This window comes from Pseudophryne corroboree, unplaced genomic scaffold (genome assembly GCF_028390025.1).
Source record: "Pseudophryne corroboree isolate aPseCor3 unplaced genomic scaffold, aPseCor3.hap2 scaffold_659, whole genome shotgun sequence".
Taxonomy (NCBI): Eukaryota; Metazoa; Chordata; class Amphibia; order Anura; family Myobatrachidae; genus Pseudophryne; species Pseudophryne corroboree.
In genome coordinates, this window is record NW_026970247.1 from 276,976 (window position 1) to 295,471 (window position 18,496).

An 18,496-nucleotide genomic window follows, 5' to 3' on the forward strand; every position below is an offset into this window, starting at 1 on the left:
ATCACCTCTGCCTGTGAATCGGTGAAGGGGGGGGTGGAGGGGGGTCAACAACACTCCATTTCCAAGTCGGAGATGGAGCGGTGCGGGGGCACGGTTTCAAAATGGGGTCGGCAACGGAGAAACAGGAGGCGTGGTCAGAGCAGCTGCATGACATCACATGGGCCGGACTCTGCCAGTGGAGCCCCAGCGTCATGAGGTAGATTTTGTAGAGGCCGGGGAGGACTTCTGTTCCTGGGAACTAGCTGTGTTGTGCAGCTTTATTCCTCTGCCCCTACCTCTGGCAAGAAAGGACGCACCTCGCACTTTCTTGTTTCTTTGTGACCGAAAGGACTGCATTTGATAATGCGGAGCTTTCTTATGCTGTGAGGGAACATAAGGTAAAAAATTTGATTTTCCAACTGTAGCTGTGCGTGTTAATGCTTTGTCCATCCTACGGGAGGATTTCCATCGTAACCTATCCGTTGATGGAAAAGGATACGCCATAAGAATCCTTTTGGAAATCTGCAGTCTTTTATCTGGAGATTCCCAAGCTTTTTCACATAACTCGTTCAGCTCGTGTGACCCCCTCAAAGGTTACCTCAGGCTTCTTTCCCTTGTACATATGTACCCTCTTGTCAGGGACAGGGGGTTCCTCTGTGATGTGCAAAACATCTTTTATTGCCATAATCATATATCGAACGGATTTTGCCAATTTTGGCTGTAACTTTGCATCATCGTAATCGACACTGGAGTCAGAATCCGTGTCGGTATCTATGTCAACAATCTGGGATAGTGGGCGCTTATGAGACCCTGACAGTCCCTGCAACATAGGATCAGGCATGGGTTGAGTCCCTGACTGTCCCAAAGCTTCAGCCTTGTCTAATCTTTTGTACAATGAGTTTACACTAGCATTTAAAACATTCCACATATCCATCCAATCAGGTGTCAGCGGAGACACCACATTCATTTGCTCCCGCTCCTCTCTAATATAGCCTTCTTCCTCAGACATGTCGACACATGTGTACCGACACACCACACACACAGGGAATACTTTTTCTGAAGACAGTTTCCCCACAAGGCCCTTTGGAGAGACAGAGAGAGAGTATGCCAGCACACTCCCCAGCGCTATATAACCCAGGAATAACACAGTAACTTAATGTTTGTCCAGTAGCGCTGCTGTATGTAATTTGCGCCGAATTATGTGCCCCCCCTCTCTTTTCAACCCTCTTCTCTACCGTGGTATAAGCAGGGGAGAGTCCGGGGAGCTTCCTCTCAGCGGTGCTGAGGAGAAAAAATGGCGCTGGTGAGTGCTGAGGGAGAAGCCCCGCCCCCTCGGCGGCGGGCTTCTGTCCCGCTTAAACTGTAAAATTGGTGGGGGCTCATACATATATACAGTGCCCAGCTGTATATATGTTATATTTTTGCCAAAAAGAGGTTTATATTGCTGCCCAGGGCGCCCCCCCTGCGCCCTGCACCCTTACAGTGACCGGAGTATGTGAGGTGTATGGGAGCAATGGCGCACAGCTGCAGTGCTGTGCGCTACCTCAGTGAAGATCATGAACTCTGTGGAGCCCGTCTATCCCCATGGTCCTTACGGAGTCCCCAGCATCCTCTAGGACGTTAGAGAAACTAGGATTTTAATACCTACCGGTAAATCCTTTTCTCTTAGTCTGTTGAGGATGCTGGGCACCCGTCCCAGTGTGTACTGTGTCTGCAGTTATTAAATGGCCCTTAACTCCAGAACATTTATGTGGAGACAACTTTCCTGACTTGACCATCTTCCTTGGACGTTTTCCCCCTGTGTGACTGCTCCCCAGCCTCGGAGGGTTGCATCTGTGGTCCCTAGGATCCAGTCCTGGATCCCGAACCATCGCCCCTCTAGGAGGTGAGAACTGTGCAGCCACCAATGGAGTGAGATTCTGGTCTTGGAAGACAGGATTATCCTCCGGTGCATGTGTAGGTGGGATCCGGACCAATTGTCCAACAGGTCCCACTGGAACACTCTGGCATGGAACCTGCCAAACTGAATGGCCTTGTAGGCCACAACCATCTTCCCCAGCAACTGAATGCATTGATGGATTAACACTCTTGCTGGTTTCAGAATTTGTTTGACCAGACTCTGGATCTCCATAGCCTTTCCACTGGAAGAAAACCTCTTCTGTGTCCAGTATGTGTTATGATTCCAGCACTCTGGTCAGAGAAGATCTTATGGCAAGGACCGGAGCACTGGAACGGAATGCTGGGGAAGGGAGCAGGACAGGAAAATAGCCCCTGGCGCCCTAACTCTGTTGTCTCGCCCGTGTTGTCAGAAATCCCCTGCGAGACTATGGTTTCTTGAGCCCTTGGCAGCCGCGTTTGAAGGGCGGATTATGTCTGCCCAACTTCGATGCCCCCCGGTCTTAATGAGAGACAAAGGGAAACCCGAGACAGGGTGATAACAAGAGGCCCTCTAACTAAACAACCAGGCCAGGGGCTAAGCAAACTCAAAACTATAATATGTGCGGAGAAACCGCCAGGAAAAAGGACAACCAAAATATCCACTTGTCCAATTCTCCTACCCGGCACCGCCGAGTACCAGAGAGGACTTGTGGAAGCGGAACCCTCCGCAAATGCTCCAAACACAAAATATAAAAGGTAAAGCGGCTGAGCCGCAACACACGGCAGAGCCGCAACTCACGAACACCACTGGATATAAAACGGTGATCAGTCAGGACTCCAGGGAACCAAACGACCTCTTGGGATGAGATGACAACTCCCGAATACCGGACTTCTGCGGACTGGAATGACCGGATACAGCAGGACTGGAAACAGACTCTCAGCAAACAAATCTACAAAGAAATATAACTGCATCAATTGTATTCTGACTAAAATGATCTTATTTGGTTCTAGATTTAAGAGTTTTTTTGAAATACTTTAAGATTTAGAGATTATTTGGTATTAGGTTGGGTAATTTTACTGTCTATATTCATGGATTTCTACAGATCTGAATGGTCAATCTGGCATTAATATATGGTTAAAAGAGCTTCTTGGTTTTAAGGGTAATAAAAATTCCATGAGCATCATTCTCATAAGAGTAATAAAAATTAGGAGGTTTATGAAAGATTTATAAACATAATGATTGAGAGTATCGTTATTGTTTAATCGTGATTTAAAGTAACTTCTGGCTATGAGACATTGGTTTTTATATTATTGTTTTTTAATAGTTCATTTAAGTGTATTTTAAATAATTCGAGTCCACTCTCCTTTGTTTCTCTGCAAATGTGTTAATATATATATGTATAAGAAATTTTTTGACTGCCACTGCTTGAATAGGAGTCTGCAAGTCATTAATAGATTAAATTAAATGATGGCAGCTGAGCTCCTTCTGATTACAAGTGATTACCAACAGACAGGTGTATTGCCAATTAAGGAAGCAGAGGAGTATAAAGGAGACCAGGGGCTCTAGAGGCGGTACTTCTGAGGAAACAGCCCCAGGATTGAGGCTGAGAAACGCGTCAAGCAATCCGTCTGATTACATTGCCCGACATTCTGCATGGCATCCAGCTAACCATCACGAACAGAGACTGATTTCTGCAGCACGTCCCCGACAGCATCCGCCACTCAGCGCCTCACCCAGCATCTGTTCGGCATTTGGCTCACCGCACCAAACGGAGATTCAGCTTATGACAGCTAGCAGTATGCTCCAGGTGAAGCTTGATGGAAAGTGGTGAGAGAGCATTATAGTCTTTGAATTTTTATGCCGATCTGAATGAGACTGTGAGCATTTTATCTATTATTTCTCACAAGCCCTGCACATTCTGTTGCAGTGTCCCAGAGCGGGCAGCCGGCGCCCTACGGACATAACACAATTGTTGCCCATTGCATAAGTTGGGTTAAGTATAATAACAGACTCCAAAATAGCGTCACATGCTTAATCTGTTATTGTGCAATTATAAGCTTCATAAGAAAAGCTGATCAATTCTGGACGGCATTATTGAGAAATAAGAGCTAAATAGGGATTTCACAAATAATGGAGCGGATGACATCAATGTGAATAATCCCTATATACATCACGGATGAACTTTTAAACCCTCTACCAATATATGGTTTCAAGTGTTTCAATCAGCCCACGCGTGGAGCTTACTCTAAGGAATTCCTGTTAATCACAAGAGTTACTATACATTATATAAAGGGTAGATTGATACATTGTTCCAAAGGAGACCTTAGTGAGGAATACAAATTGTTACATGTTTTGATGTGTTGCTGCTAAAAGATTTTTTAAAGTCACAGGATGTTTAGGTTTTCTCATAATTTTTATATATGAATAAGGTCATTTTTAATAAAATATATTAATACTTTAGTGACAGCGCTTCTCTCTGTGGTTCTCAGCAAACAAAGGCAGCATGCAGGAAGCTATTACCGGCATCTGTGAGAAGCCCTGGGAGTGTATTTAACAAGGAGTCCTCCAATCAGCTGCTAAAGGCTGATTAGAATAAATGCCGTGCAGCTGCCTTGCTGCACGGCCAGAGAGCAGGTGAATATCTTAATTTCCTAAAGCCTAGCAACGGGGAACGCGGTCCACCAGTGGCGTCCCCGTTGCTAGGGTCCGTGCGGCTCAGCGCGCCCGGCGTCTAGCGTTGCTAGGGAGCCGGCGGCTGTACGTGCACGGCATCTCTAGTTGCTAGGCGCCGGGCCGCGCAGACCATCAAGCGGACCCCGGCGCCTAACAGTACCCCCCCCTTGAGGAGGGGTCAAGGAACCCCTAAAGCCAGGTTTCTGAGGAAATTCCCGAAAAAATGCCCTCTTGAGCCTCGGGGCATGAAGATCCTTATCCTGGACCCAAGACCTTTCCTCCGGACCATAGCCTTTCCAGTGAACCAGAAAATACAGCCGATCCCGGGACAATTTGGAATCGAGAGCCTTCTCTACCAAGAACTCCTGTTGTCCCTGTACATCCACTGGAGATCTACCCTGAGAGATCTTCCGAGGAAATCTACTGGAAGAAACGTATTGTTTCAACAGGGAACAATGAAACGTATTTCCAATCCTGAGAGATCTTGGTAAACGTAACCGAAAGGCAACTGGGTTGACTCTTTTAATAATAAGAAATGGCCCAATAAATTTGGGTCCCAGTCTAGCTGAGGATTGTCGAAGCCTGATGTTGCGAGTCGACAACCACACCCTATCTCCCACCTTAAAAGTGCAAGGACGTCGGAGCCTGTCAGAAAATTTCTTCTCTCGAAAGGCCGCTTTTCTGAGAGCAAGGTGCACCTTTTTCCAAATGGCTCTGAGATGGGAGGTTAAGGTAAGCGAGGAGACTGAGGAATGATGAAAAAAAGAATTAGCTCTGGGGTGAAAACCAAAAACTGAAAAGAATGGAGACTCTTTAGTGGAGGAATGACAAGAATTATTGTAAGCAAATTCAGCCAACGGAAGAAACTCGGACCAATCATTCTGGAGTTTGGCTGAATACAAGCGCAAATATTGTTTCAATGATTGGTTAACTCGTTCGGTTTGCCCGTTGGATTGTGGGTGGTAACCGGATGTTAACGACAATTTCATCTTCAATGAGGCACAAAAACATTTCCAGAATTGTGCGATGAATTGTGGACCCCGATCAGAAACAATATCAGTAGGCAACCCATGAAGCCTGAATACATGGCGGAGAAACAAAACTGCCAACCCTTGGGCAGAAGGCAATCGGGGAAGAGCAATAAAATGAGCCATTTTACTAAAACGGTCCACTACCACCCATATGACTCGGAATCCGGCTGAAAGGGGAAGGTCAACCACAAAATCCATGGAAATATGAGACCACGGCCTGAGAGGAACATTTAAGGGCATAAGTTGCCCGATGGGCAAGGAACGGGGAACCTTATGCTGTGCACAAACCTGACATGAATAAACAAATTCCTTGACGTCTTTAGAAAGACCAGGCCACCATACTGAGCGAGAGACTAACTCCAATGTCTTAGAGACTCCTGGATGCCCTGAAACTTTGTTATCATGGAATTCCGTTAAAACAGTAACTCTCAAAAACTCAGGGACGTAAAGACGACCAGCAGGGGTAATTCTAGGAGCTTGGTGTTGAAGCTGTTTTAACTGGGTAAATAAATCTTGTGTGAGGCCCGCCCAGATGACCGAAGATGGAAGTATGGGGGTAACAGGATTGTTATTGTGAACCGGAAGAAAGCTATGTGACAGGGCATCAGCCTTAGTATTCTTGGAACCAGGCCTGAAAGTGATTATAAATTTGAAACGCGTAAAAAATAATGCCCAACGTGCCTGCCGGGCATTAAGCCGCTTAGCCGATTCAATCTATTGCAGGTTCTTATGGTCAGTCAATACCGAAATAGTATGTTTTGCTCCCTCCAGCCAATGCCTCCACTCCTCGAAAGCCCATTTTACCGCCAGTAACTCCCGATTACCAACGTCATAGTTGGATTCAGCGGAGGAGAATTTCCTGGACATAAAGGCACAAGGATGTAACTCCAGAGACTCCGGATCCTTTTGAGAAAGGATAGCCCCAACTCCAACCTCCGAGGCATCAACCTCCACCACAAAGGGCAATTCCGGATTAGGAAGTCTGAGGACTGGAGCCGAGACAAAGGCTTGTTTCAAGGCCCGGAAGGACAACTCAGCTTCACGCGACCAGTTGGTAGGATCCGCTCCTTTCTTTGTCAGAGCTACAATGGGAGCAACCAGGTCAGAAAAAGAATGAATGAACCTCCTATAATAATTCGCAAACCCTAAAAAACGCTTAATTGCTTTTAAATTGGTGGGTTGCGCCCAACTAAGGATGGCCTGGAGTTTCTTTGGTTCCATGGAAAATCCCTGAGGGGAAATTATGTACCCTAAAAAAGATACTTCCGTGACATGAAACTCACACTTCTCCAGCTTGGCATATAAATGATTCTCACATAACTTTTGAAGAACCAGACGCACCTGGGTAACATGTTGTTCCATTGATTTAGAAAAAATCAGGATGTCGTCTAAGTAAACGACCACGAATTTCCCTAGGAAGTCACGGAGCACATCGTTAATGAGGTCTTGAAAAACTGCCGGAGCATTGGACAGGCCGAACGGCATCACCAGGTATTCGTAGTGACCCGACTGAGTACTGAAGGCCGTTTTCCACTCATCTCCAGATTTAATTCGGATGAGGTTGTACGCTCCTCTAAGGTCAATTTTAGAAAAAAATCACAGCAGAACGTAACTGATCAAAGAGTACAGAAATCAACGGCAAAGGATAGGTGTTTTTAACTGAGATCTTATTCAGGGCTCTAAAATCAATGCAAGGTCTAAGCGAGCCATCCTTTTTCTCCACAAAGAAGAAGCCTGCACTTAAAGGAGATTTTGATGGTCTAATAAATCCTTTCTCAAGGCTCTCCTTTACATAATCATTCATAGCCGCAGTTTCTGGCCCGGATAATGCATATAATCTTCCCTTTGGCAATGCGGCACCAGGAATTAACTCAATAGCACAATCATAAGGCCGATGGGGAGGCAGAATGTCCGCATTGCCTTTGGAGAAAACATCAGCAAACTCCTGGTATTCCACCGGAATGAGTTCTGGAATGATAGCTGCTACTCTGACTGGAAACGTGATACATTCCTTATCACAAAAAGTACCCCAATGTGAAATCTCCCCCGACCGCCAATCAATGGTGGGATTATGAAAGGCCAGCCAAGGGTGACCCAGAACAACTGGAACTGCTGGGCAATGTGTAAGAAAGAACTCGATTTTCTCGGAATGTAGAGCTCCTACTGTAAGTAGTACAGGAGGTGTACGGAGAGAAATAATCCCATTAGACAGCGGACTCCCATCTAAGCCATGCATGGTGACACACCTACCCAAAGGTAACTGAGGAATGCCTAAGGCCTTAGCCCAAGTTAAATCCATAAAGTTTCCTGCAGCTCCACTGTCAACAAAAGCCGACACCAAAGAACTGAGGCTGCCAAAGGAAACTTTAACTGGGACTAAAAGGGAGTTATTCGAGGAGATAAGCTGCAGACCTAGGTGAACCCCCTCACAATTCACCTGGTCAAAGCGTTTCCCGACTTGTTCGGACAATTACGAGCAAAATGTCCCTTACCCCCACAGTACAGACAAAGACCAGAATTTTGCCTTCTGGCTCTTTCTTCAGGAGACAGCCGGGAGAGACCCATCTGCATGGTCTCCTCTACGTCTTCAGGAATGGAATATACACACGGACTTGACCTTACAGGTGCTCCTTTTTCAGCCCTCCGCTCTCTGAGACGACGATCAATCTTAATAGAAAGCTCCATGAGTTTATCGAGAGTCTCAGGAGCGGGGTACTGAAGGAGACTGTCTTTTATAGACTCTGATAAGCCGAGGCGAAACTGACTGCGCAGGGCTGGGTCATTCCAGCCACAGTCGTTCGACCAACGGCGAAACTCCGTACAATAAACCTCTGCAGGATTTCTACCCTGTCTGAGAGCGCGCAACTGACTTTCAGCGGACGCCTCTCTATCAGGGTCATCATACAAGAGCCCTAAAGACTCAAAAAAAGCGTCAATTGACAACAATGCCGGATCCTCTGCTCTTAAACCAAATGCCCAGGTCTGAGGATCCCCCTGGAGCAAAGAAATAATAAACCCGACCCGCTGAGATTCAGTACCCGAGGAAGTCGGTCTTAAACGAAAATAAAGTTTACAGGATTCTTTAAAATTAAAAAAACTCTTTTCTATCACCAGAAAAACGGTCAGGCAAATGCATCTTTGGTTCAGGGACTACCCTTGGGGAAGCTCGCAAAAGATCTTCCTGCGACTTCACCCGAAGAGAAAGATCCTGAACCATCTGAGTAAGTTCTTGAATCTGGCTGACTAAGAGCTGACCAGGATTTGGCCCTAAACCTGTTGGATTCATGAGGCCGATAAACTCTCACAAAACTGAATGAGCAAAAATTAAACCCTGTTTAATTTTAAGTTTTGGTATGGCCGGTAATAATGTTATGATTCCAGCACTCTGGTCAGAGAAGATCTTATGGCAAGGACTGGAGCACTGGAACGGAATGCTGGGGAAGGGAGCAGGACAGGAAAATAGCCCCTGGCGCCCTAACTCTGTTGTCTCACCCGTGTTGTCAGAAATCCCCTGCGAGACTATGGTTTCTTGAGCCCTTGGCAGCCGCGTTTGAAGGGCGGATTATGTCTGCCCAACTTCGATGCCCCCCGGTCTTAATGAGAGACAAAGGGAAACCTGAGACAGGGTGATAACAAGAGGCCCTCTAACTAAACAACCAGGCCAGGGGCTAAGCAAACTCAAAACTATAATATGTGCGGAGAAACCGCCAGGAAAAAGGACAACCAAAATATCCACTTGTCCAATTCTCCTACCCGGCACCGCCAAGTACCAGAGAGGACTTGTGGAAGCGGAACCCTCCGCAAATGCTCCAAACACAAAATATAAAAGGTAAAGCGGCTGAGCCGCAACACACGGCAGAGCCGCAACTCACGAACACCACTGGATATAAAACGGTGATCAGTCAGGACTCCAGGGAACCAAACGACCTCTTGGGATGAGATGACAACTCCCGAATACCGGACTTCTGCGGACTGGAATGACCGGATACAGCAGGACTGGAAACAGACTCTCAGCAAACAAAGGCAGCATGCAGGAAGCTATTACCGGCGTCTGTGAGAAGCCCTGGGAGTGTATTTAACAAGGAGTCCTCCAATCAGCTGCTAAAGGCTGATTAGAATAAATGCCGTGCAGCTGCCTTGCTGCACGGCCAGAGAGCAGGTGAATATCTTAATTTCCTAAAGCCTAGCAATGGGGAACGCGATCCGCCAGTGGCGTCCCCGTTGCTAGGGTCCGTGCGGCTCAGCGCGCCCGGCGTCTAGCGTTGCTAGGGAGCCGGCGGCTGTACGTGCACGGCGTCTCTAGTTGCTAGGCGCCGGGCCGCGCAGACCATCATGCGGACCCTGGCGCCTAACAGTATGACTCCCAAAAACAACAACCGCGTCATTGGGACCAACTGCGATTTTGGCAAGTTTAGGAGCCAACCATGTTGTTGAAGAACTGTCAGGGAGAGTGCAATGTTTTGCACCAACTGGTCCCTGGATCTCGCCTTTATCAGGAGATCATCCAAGTACGGGATAATTGTGACTCCTTGCTTGCGAAGGAGAACCATAATTTCCGCCATCACCCTGGTGAAAATCCTCGGAGCCGTGGACAGACCAAACGGCAATGTCTGAAATTGGTAATGACAATCCTGAATTGCAAACCTTAGGTAGCTTGAGGCAGTGGCTAAATGGGAACATGTAAGTAGGCATCCTTTATGTCTACCAAAACCATGAAATCTCCGTCCTCCGGACTGGAGATCACTGCCCTGAGAAATTCCATCTTGAAATTGAATTTCTTTAGGAAGAAATTGAGGGATTTCAGATTTAAGATTGGTCTGACTGAGCCGTCCGGCTTCGGGACCACGAAGAGGCTTGAATAAAAACCTTCTCCCTGCTGACAAAGGCCAATTTGAACAATCGGTGAGGGGGAACGTCTTGAAACCCCAGTTTGTACCCTTGGGACACTATTTGTAAAACCCACGAGTCCAGGTCCGAATGAATCCAGAACTGACTGAAGAGTTTTAGACGTGCCCCCACTGGTGTGGGCTCCTGCAAGAAAGCCCCAGTGTCATGCAGTGGATTTGGCAGAAGCAGAGGACAATCTCTGGTCCTGCGATCTTGAAGAGGCTACAGACCTCTTCCTTTTCCTTCCTCTACCTGCAAAGAAAGGGGAATCTAAACTTCTTGCATATCTATTGGGCCAAAATGACTGCGGTAGATAATGATGCGTCTTCATCCGTTGACAGGGAACATAGGGCAAGAAGGTTGACTTACCATTGAAATGAGGATGCATCTTGCTGCCTTTCCAATGAAGCAAGTTTAATTTAGTAATAGGTGAAAAACCATCCTTACAAAGGTGTTAATCAGAGACTTGGCTTTGTGGACACTTTTCAGAGAACAAATTTGTTAGCATAAAAATAAAGCCAGAAAATGAAGAGCTGTTTAATCACGCAATTTGATTTTTTTGCCAGCATATTTCTTTTTCTCTGCAACCCACTGCTAAATTGTGATTCCTAGATGTTTTTATAAAATCACTGAATCAAATCTAACTCTGATTACATCAGAGAAGGCCAGGTACCCTACACCATAACAGGGGGTATGAAATTTGACTTGTCTACTTAAAGATCACCAAAATCTGATAACAAGGTCAAGTACGTCCCTGGGTGGGATTGAACCACCAACCTTTTGGTTAATAGCCGTACACACTAACTGATTGCGCCACAGAGACACATTGCAGAAGTATATACTGACAAGGGCTAATAAGCATTCATCTAAAACGTTTCCTAGAAAAACTTTAAAAAGTCAATAATCTGGAGAGTTTTTGTAAGATGTTTCTTCCATCAACCAACGAAGAAACACATTGGTACTTTCCCATGATGAGTGAGTGCTTCAGGATCTCTTGCACTTACATGTGCAGCAGAGTACAGCAATGGAAGCATGCTAGGCCCATAACCCAGAGGTAGGCAGATTGAAACTATCTTCTGCTATATGCATTTTTTTTTGTTAATTAAAGTAATCCAAAACTGGGATTGATATTTTGGCTCTTTTATTTTTACTTAAAGTACAACAACTTTTACCATTTTAATTTGTTTTAATAGTATATTGACAGTATTGTTTTCTTTCAAAAATCCACTTAATTTTCTTTACCCTATTATTAAAATGGTAATTGACAAAAACAAACTACATTGTCACCAGAAGAGCAATACAAAATGTACAAGTGATATATTAAAATCATATTTCCAGCTTGCATTTCAATGATGCATTGGGGCAACGATTTTGTGAGAAACATCTTCACCCTTAAATAAAGATTTTCTTAATTCCTTACCTGTGTGCTAATTAGATATCACCTTGTTTTCATATTAAACAGACTTCCACATGAGAAAGCAGCAAGGATGCAGTGGCGTTAATGTTTCCTGGTGTCAACTTGTATTATTTCAGTAGACATTGAAATGAGGATGCATCTTGCTGCCTTTCCAATGAAGCAAGTTTAATTTAGTAATAGGTGAAAAACCATCCTTACAAAGGTGTTAATCAGAGACTTGGCTTTGTGGACACTTTTCAGAGAACAAATTTGTTAGCATAAAAATAAAGCCAGAAAATGAAGAGCTGTTTAATCACTCAATTGGATTTTTCTGCCAGCATATTTTTTTTCTCTGCAACCCACTGCTAAATTGTGCTTCCTAGCTGTTTTTATAAAATCACTGAATCAAATCTAACTCTGATTACATCAGAGAAGGCCAGGTACCCTACACCGTAACAGGGGGTTTGAAATTTTGACTTGTCTACTTAAAGATCACCAAAATCTGATAACAAGGGAAATTAGGTCCCTGGGTGGGATTGAACCACCAACCTTATGGTTAATAGCCGTACATACTAATTGATTGCGCCACAGAGACACTTTGCAAAAGTCCATACTGACAAAGGCTAATAAGCATTCATCTAAAGCGTTTCCTAGAAAAACTTTAAAAAGTCAATAATCTGGAGAGTTTTTGTAAGATGTTTCTTCCATCAACCAACGAAGAAACACATTGGTACTTTCCCATGATGAGTGAGTGCTTCAGGATCTCTTGCACTTACATGTGCAGCAGAGTACTGCAATGGAAGCATGCTGGGCCCATAACCCAGAGGTAGGCAGATTGAAACTATCCTCTGCTATATGCATTTTTTTTTGTTAATTAAAGTAATCCAAAACTGGGATTGATATTTTGTCTCTTTTATTTTTACTTAAAGTACAATAACTTTTACCATTTTAATTTGTTTTAATAGTATATTGACAGTATTGTTTTCTTTCAAAAATCCACTTCATTTTCTTTACCCTATTATTAAAATGGTAATTGACAAAAACAAACTACATTGTCACCAGAAGAGCAATACAAAATGTACAAGTGATATATTAAAATCATCTTTCCAGCTTGAATTTCAATGATGCATTGGGTCAACAAATTTGTGAGAAACATCTTCACCCTTAAATAAAGATTTTCTTAATTCCTTACCTGTGTGCTAATTAGATATCACCTTGTTTTCATATTAAACAGACTTCCACATGAGAAAGCAGCAAGGATGCAGTGGCGTTAATGTTTCCTGGTGTCAACTTGTATTATTTCAGTAGACATTGAAATGAGGATGCATCTTGCTGCCTTTCCAATGAAGCAAGTTTAATTTAGTAATAGGTGAAAAACCATCCTTACAAAGGTGTTAATCAGAGACTTGGCTTTGTGGACACTTTTCAGAGAACAAATTTGTTAGCATAAAAATAAAGCCAGAAAATGAAGAGCTGTTTAATCACTCGATTGGATTTTTCTGCCAGCATATTTTTTTTCTCTGCAACCCACTGCTAAATTGTGCTTCCTAGCTGTTTTTTTATAAAATCACTGAATCAAATCTAACTCTGATTACATCAGAGAAGGCCATGTACCCTACACCATAAGAGGGGGTTTGAAATTTTGACTTGTCTACTTAAATATCACCAAAATCTGATCACAAGTTTAATTAGGTCCCTGGGTGGGATTGAACCACCAACCTTTCGGTTAATAGCCGAACACACTAACCGATTGCGCCACAGAGACACTTTGCAAAACGTGCCTACTGACAAAGGCTAATAAGCATACATCTAGAACGTTTCCTAGAAAAACATTAAAAAATCAATAATCTGGAGAGTTTTTGTAAGATGTTTCTTCCATCAACTAACGAATAAACACATTGGTACTTTCCCATGATGAGTGAGTGCTTCAGGATCTCTTGCACTTACATGTGCAGCAGAGTACTGCAATGGAAGCATGCTGGACCCATAACCCAGAGGTAGGCAGATTGAAACTATCCTTTGCTATATGCATTTTTTTTGTTAATTTAAGTAATCAAAACTGGGATTGATATTTTTGCTCTTTTATTTTTACTTAAAGTACAATAACTTTTACCATTTTAATTTGTTTTAATAGTATATTGACAGTATAGTTTTCTTTCAAAAATCCACTTAATTTTCTTTACCCTGTTATTAAAATGGTAATTGACAAAAAAAACTACATTGTCACCAGAAGAGCAATACAAAATGTACAAGTGATATATTAAAATCATCTTTCCAGCTTGAATTTCAATGATGCATTGGGGCAACAATTTTGTGAGAAACATCTTCACCCTTAAATAAAGATTTTCGTAATTCCTTACCTGTGTGCTAATTAGATATCACCTTGTTTTCACATTAAACAGACTTCCACATGAGAAAGCAGCAAGGATGCAGTGGCGTTAATGTTTCCTGGTGTCAACCTGTATTATTTCAGTAGACATTGAAATGAGGATGCATCTTGCTGCCTTTCCAATGAAGCAAGTTTAATTTAGTAATAGGTGAAAAACCATCCCTACAAAGGTGTTAATCAGAGACTTGGCTTTGTGGACACTTTTCAGAGAACAAATTTGTTAGCATAAAAATAAAGCAAGAAAATTAAGAGCTGTTAAATCAAGCAATTTGATTTTTTTGCAAGCATATTTCTTTTTCTCTGCAACCCACTGCTAAATTGTGCTTCCTAGATGTTTTTATAAAATCACTGAATCAAATCTAACTCTGATTACATCAGAGAAGGCCAGGTACCCTACACAATAAGAGGGGGTTTGAAATTTTGACTTGTCTACTTAAATATCACCAAAATCTGATAACAAGGTCAATTACGTCCCTGGGTGGGATTGAACCACCAACCTTTTGGTTAATAGCCATACACACTAACTGATTGCGCCACAGAGACACTTTGCGAAAGTGCATACTGACAAAGGCTAATAAGCATTCATCTAAAACGTTTCCTAGAAAAACTTTAAAAAGTCAATAATCTGGAGAGTTTTTGTAAGATGTTTCTTCCATCAACCAACGAAGAAACACATTGGTACTTTCCCATGATGAGTGAGTGCTTCAGGATCTCTTGCACTTACATGTGCAGCAAAGTACAGCAATGGAAGCATGCTGGGTTCATAACCCAGAGGTAGGCAGATTGAAACTATCCTCTGCTATATGCTTTTTTTTTGTTAATTAAAGTAATCCAAAACTGGGATTGATATTTTGGCTCTTTTATTTTTACTTAAAGTACAATAACTTTTACCATTTTAATTTGTTTTAATAGTATATTGACAGTATTGTTTTCTTTCAAAAATCCACTTCATTTTCTTTACCCTATTATTAAAATGGTAATTGACAAAAACAAACTACATTGTCACCAGAAGAGCAATACAAAATGTACAAGTGATATATTAAAATCATCTTTCCAGCTTGAATTTCAATGATGCATTGGGGCAACGATTTTGTGAGAAACATCTTCACCCTTAAATAAAGATTTTCTTAATTCCTTACCTGTGTGATAATTAGATATCACCTTGTTTTCGCATTAAACAGACTTCCACATGAGAAAGCAGCAAGGATGCAGTGGCGTTAATGTTTCCTGGTGTCAACTTGTATTATTTCAGTAGACATTGAAATGAGGATGCATCTTGCTGCCTTTCCAATGAAGCAAGTTTAATTTAGTAATAGGTGAAAAACTATCCTTACAAAGGTGTTAATCAGAGACTTGGCTTTGTGGACACTTTTCAGAGAACAAATTTGTTAGCATAAAAATAAAGCCAGAAAATGAAGAGCTGTTTAATCACTCAATTGGATTTTTCTGCCAGCATATTTTTTATCTCTGCAAACCACTGCTAAATTGTGCTTCCTCGCTGTTTTTATAAAATCAATGAATCAAATCTAACTCTGATTACATCAGAGAAGGCCAGGTACCCTACACCATAAGAGGGGGTTTGAAATTTTGACTTGTCTACTTAAAGATCACCAAAAGCTGATAACAAGATCAATTACATCCCAGGGTGGGATTGAACCACCAACCTTTTAGTTAATAGCCGTACACACTAACTGATTGCGCCACAGAGACACTTTGCGAAAGTGCATACTGACAAAGGCTAATAAGCATTCATCTAAAACGTTTCCTAGAAAAACTTTAAAAAGTCAATAATCTGGAGAGTTTTTGTAAGATGTTTCTTCCATCAACCAACGAAGAAACACATTGGTACTTTCCCATGATGAGTGAGTGCTTCAGGATCTCTTGCACTTACATGTGCAGCAAAGTACAGCAATGGAAGCATGCTGGGTTCATAACCCAGAGGTAGGCAGATTGAAACTATCCTCTGCTGTATGCTTTTTTTTTTTTATTAAAGTAATCCAAAACTGGGATTGATATTTTGGCTCTTTTATTTTTACTTAAAGTACAATAACTTTTACCATTTTAATTTGTTTTAATAGTATATTGACAGTATTGTTTTCTTTCAAAAATCCACTTAATTTTCTTTACCCTATTATTAAAATGGTAATTGACAAAAACAAACTACATTGTCACCAGAAGAGCAATACAAAATGTACAAGTGATATATTAAAATCATCTTTCCAGCTTGAATTTCAATGATGCATTGGGGCAACGATTTTGTGAGAAACATCTTCACCCTTAAATAAAGATTTTCTTAATTCCTTACCTGTGTGCTAATTAGATATCACCTTGTTTTCGCATTAAACAGACTTCCACATGAGAAAGCAGCAAGGATGCAGTGGCGTTAATGTTTCCTGGTGTCAACTTGTATTATTTCAGTAGACATTGAAATGAGGATGCATCTTGCTGCCTTTCCAATGAAGCAAGTTAAATTTAGTAATAGGTGAAAAACCATCCCTACAAAGGTGTTAATCAGAGACTTGGCTTTGTGGACACTTTTCAGAGAACAAATTTGTTAGCATAAAAATAAAGCCAGAAAATGAAGAGCTGTTTAATCACTCAATTGGATTTTTTTTGCCAGCATATTTTTTTTCTCTGCAACCCACTGCTAAATTGTGCTTCCTAGCTGTTTTTTATAAAATCACTGAATCAAATCTAACTCTGATTACATCAGAGAAGGCCAGGTACCCTACACAATAAGAGGGGGTTTGAAATTTTGACTTGTCTACTTAAATATCACCAAAATCTGATCACAAGGTCAATTACATTCCTGGGTGGGATTGAACCACCAACCTTTTGGTTAATAGCCTTACACACTAACCAATTGCACCACAGAGACACTTTGCAAAAAGTACATACTGACAAAGGCTAATAAGCATTCATCAAGAACGTTTCCTAGAAAAACTTTAAAAAGTCAATAATCTGGAGAGTTTTTGTAAGATGTTTCTTCCATCAACCAATGAAGAAACACATTGGTACTTTCCCATGATGAGTGAGTGCTTCAGGATCTCTTGCACTTACATGTGCAGCAGAGTACTGCAATGGAAGCATGCTGGACCCATAACCCAGAGATAGGTAGATTGAAACTATCCTCTGCTATATGCATTTTTTTTTGTTAATTAAAGTAATCCAAAACTGGGATTGATATTTTGTCTCTTTTATTTTTACTAAAAGTACAATAACTTTTACCATTTTAATTTGTTTTAATAGTATATTGACAGTATTGTTTTCTTTCAAAAATCCACTTCATTTTCTTTACCCTATTATTAAAATGGTAATTGACAAAAACAAACTACATTGTCACCAGAAGAGCAATACAAAATGTACAAGTGATATATTAAAATCATCTTTCCAGCTTGAATTTCAATGATGCATTGGGGCAACGATTTTGGGAGAAACATCTTCACCCTTAAATAAAGATTTTCTTAATTCCTTACCTGTGTGATAATTAGATATCACCTTGTTTTCACATTAAACAGACTTCCACATGAGAAAGCAGCAAGGATGCAGTGGCGTTAATGTTTCCTGGTGTCAACCTGTATTATTTCAGTAGACATTGAAATGAGGATGCATCTTGCTGCCTTTCCAATGAAGCAAGTTTAATTTAGTAATAGGTGAAAAACCATCCCTACAACGGTGTTAATCAGAGACTTGGCTTTGTGGACACTTTTCAGAGAACAAATTTGTTAGCATAAAAATAAAGCCAGAAAATGAAGAGCTGTTTAATCACTCAGTTGGATTTTTTTTGCCAGCATATTTTTTTTCTCTGCAACCCACTGCTAAATTGTGCTTCCTAGCTGTTTTTTATAAAATCACTGAATCAAATCTAACTCTGATTACATCAGAGAAGGCCATGTACCCTACACCATAAGAGGGGGTTTGAAATTTTGACTTGTCTACTTAAATATCACCAAAATCTGATCAGAAGTTTAATTAGGTCCCTGGGTGGGATTGAACCACCAACCTTTCGGTTAATAGCCGAACACACTAACCGATTGCGCCACAGAGACACTTTGCAAAAAGTGCCTACTGACAAAGGCTAATAAGCATACATCTAGAACGTTTCCTAGAAAAACATTAAAAAAGTCAATAATCTGGAGAGTTTTTGTAAGATGTTTCTTCCATCAACTAACGAATAAACACATTGGTACTTTCCCATGATGAGTGAGTGCTTCAGGATCTCTTGCACTTACATGTGCAGCAGAGTACTGCAATGGAAGCAT

At 41.9% G+C, this 18,496-nt stretch overlaps 2 non-coding genes across 2 annotated transcripts; both read right to left on the reverse strand.

Moving 5' to 3' along the window:
- Window positions 1-13,536: 13,536 nt before the first annotated feature.
- TRNAN-AUU (transfer RNA asparagine (anticodon AUU)) lies at window positions 13,537-13,610 on the reverse strand. Its single transcript has one exon. It is a non-coding gene; the product is annotated as a tRNA-Asn (tRNA).
- A 4,599-nt stretch (window positions 13,611-18,209) lies between these two features.
- On the reverse strand, window positions 18,210-18,283 carry TRNAN-AUU (transfer RNA asparagine (anticodon AUU)). Its single transcript has one exon. It is a non-coding gene; the product is annotated as a tRNA-Asn (tRNA).
- Window positions 18,284-18,496: the final 213 nt, after the last annotated feature.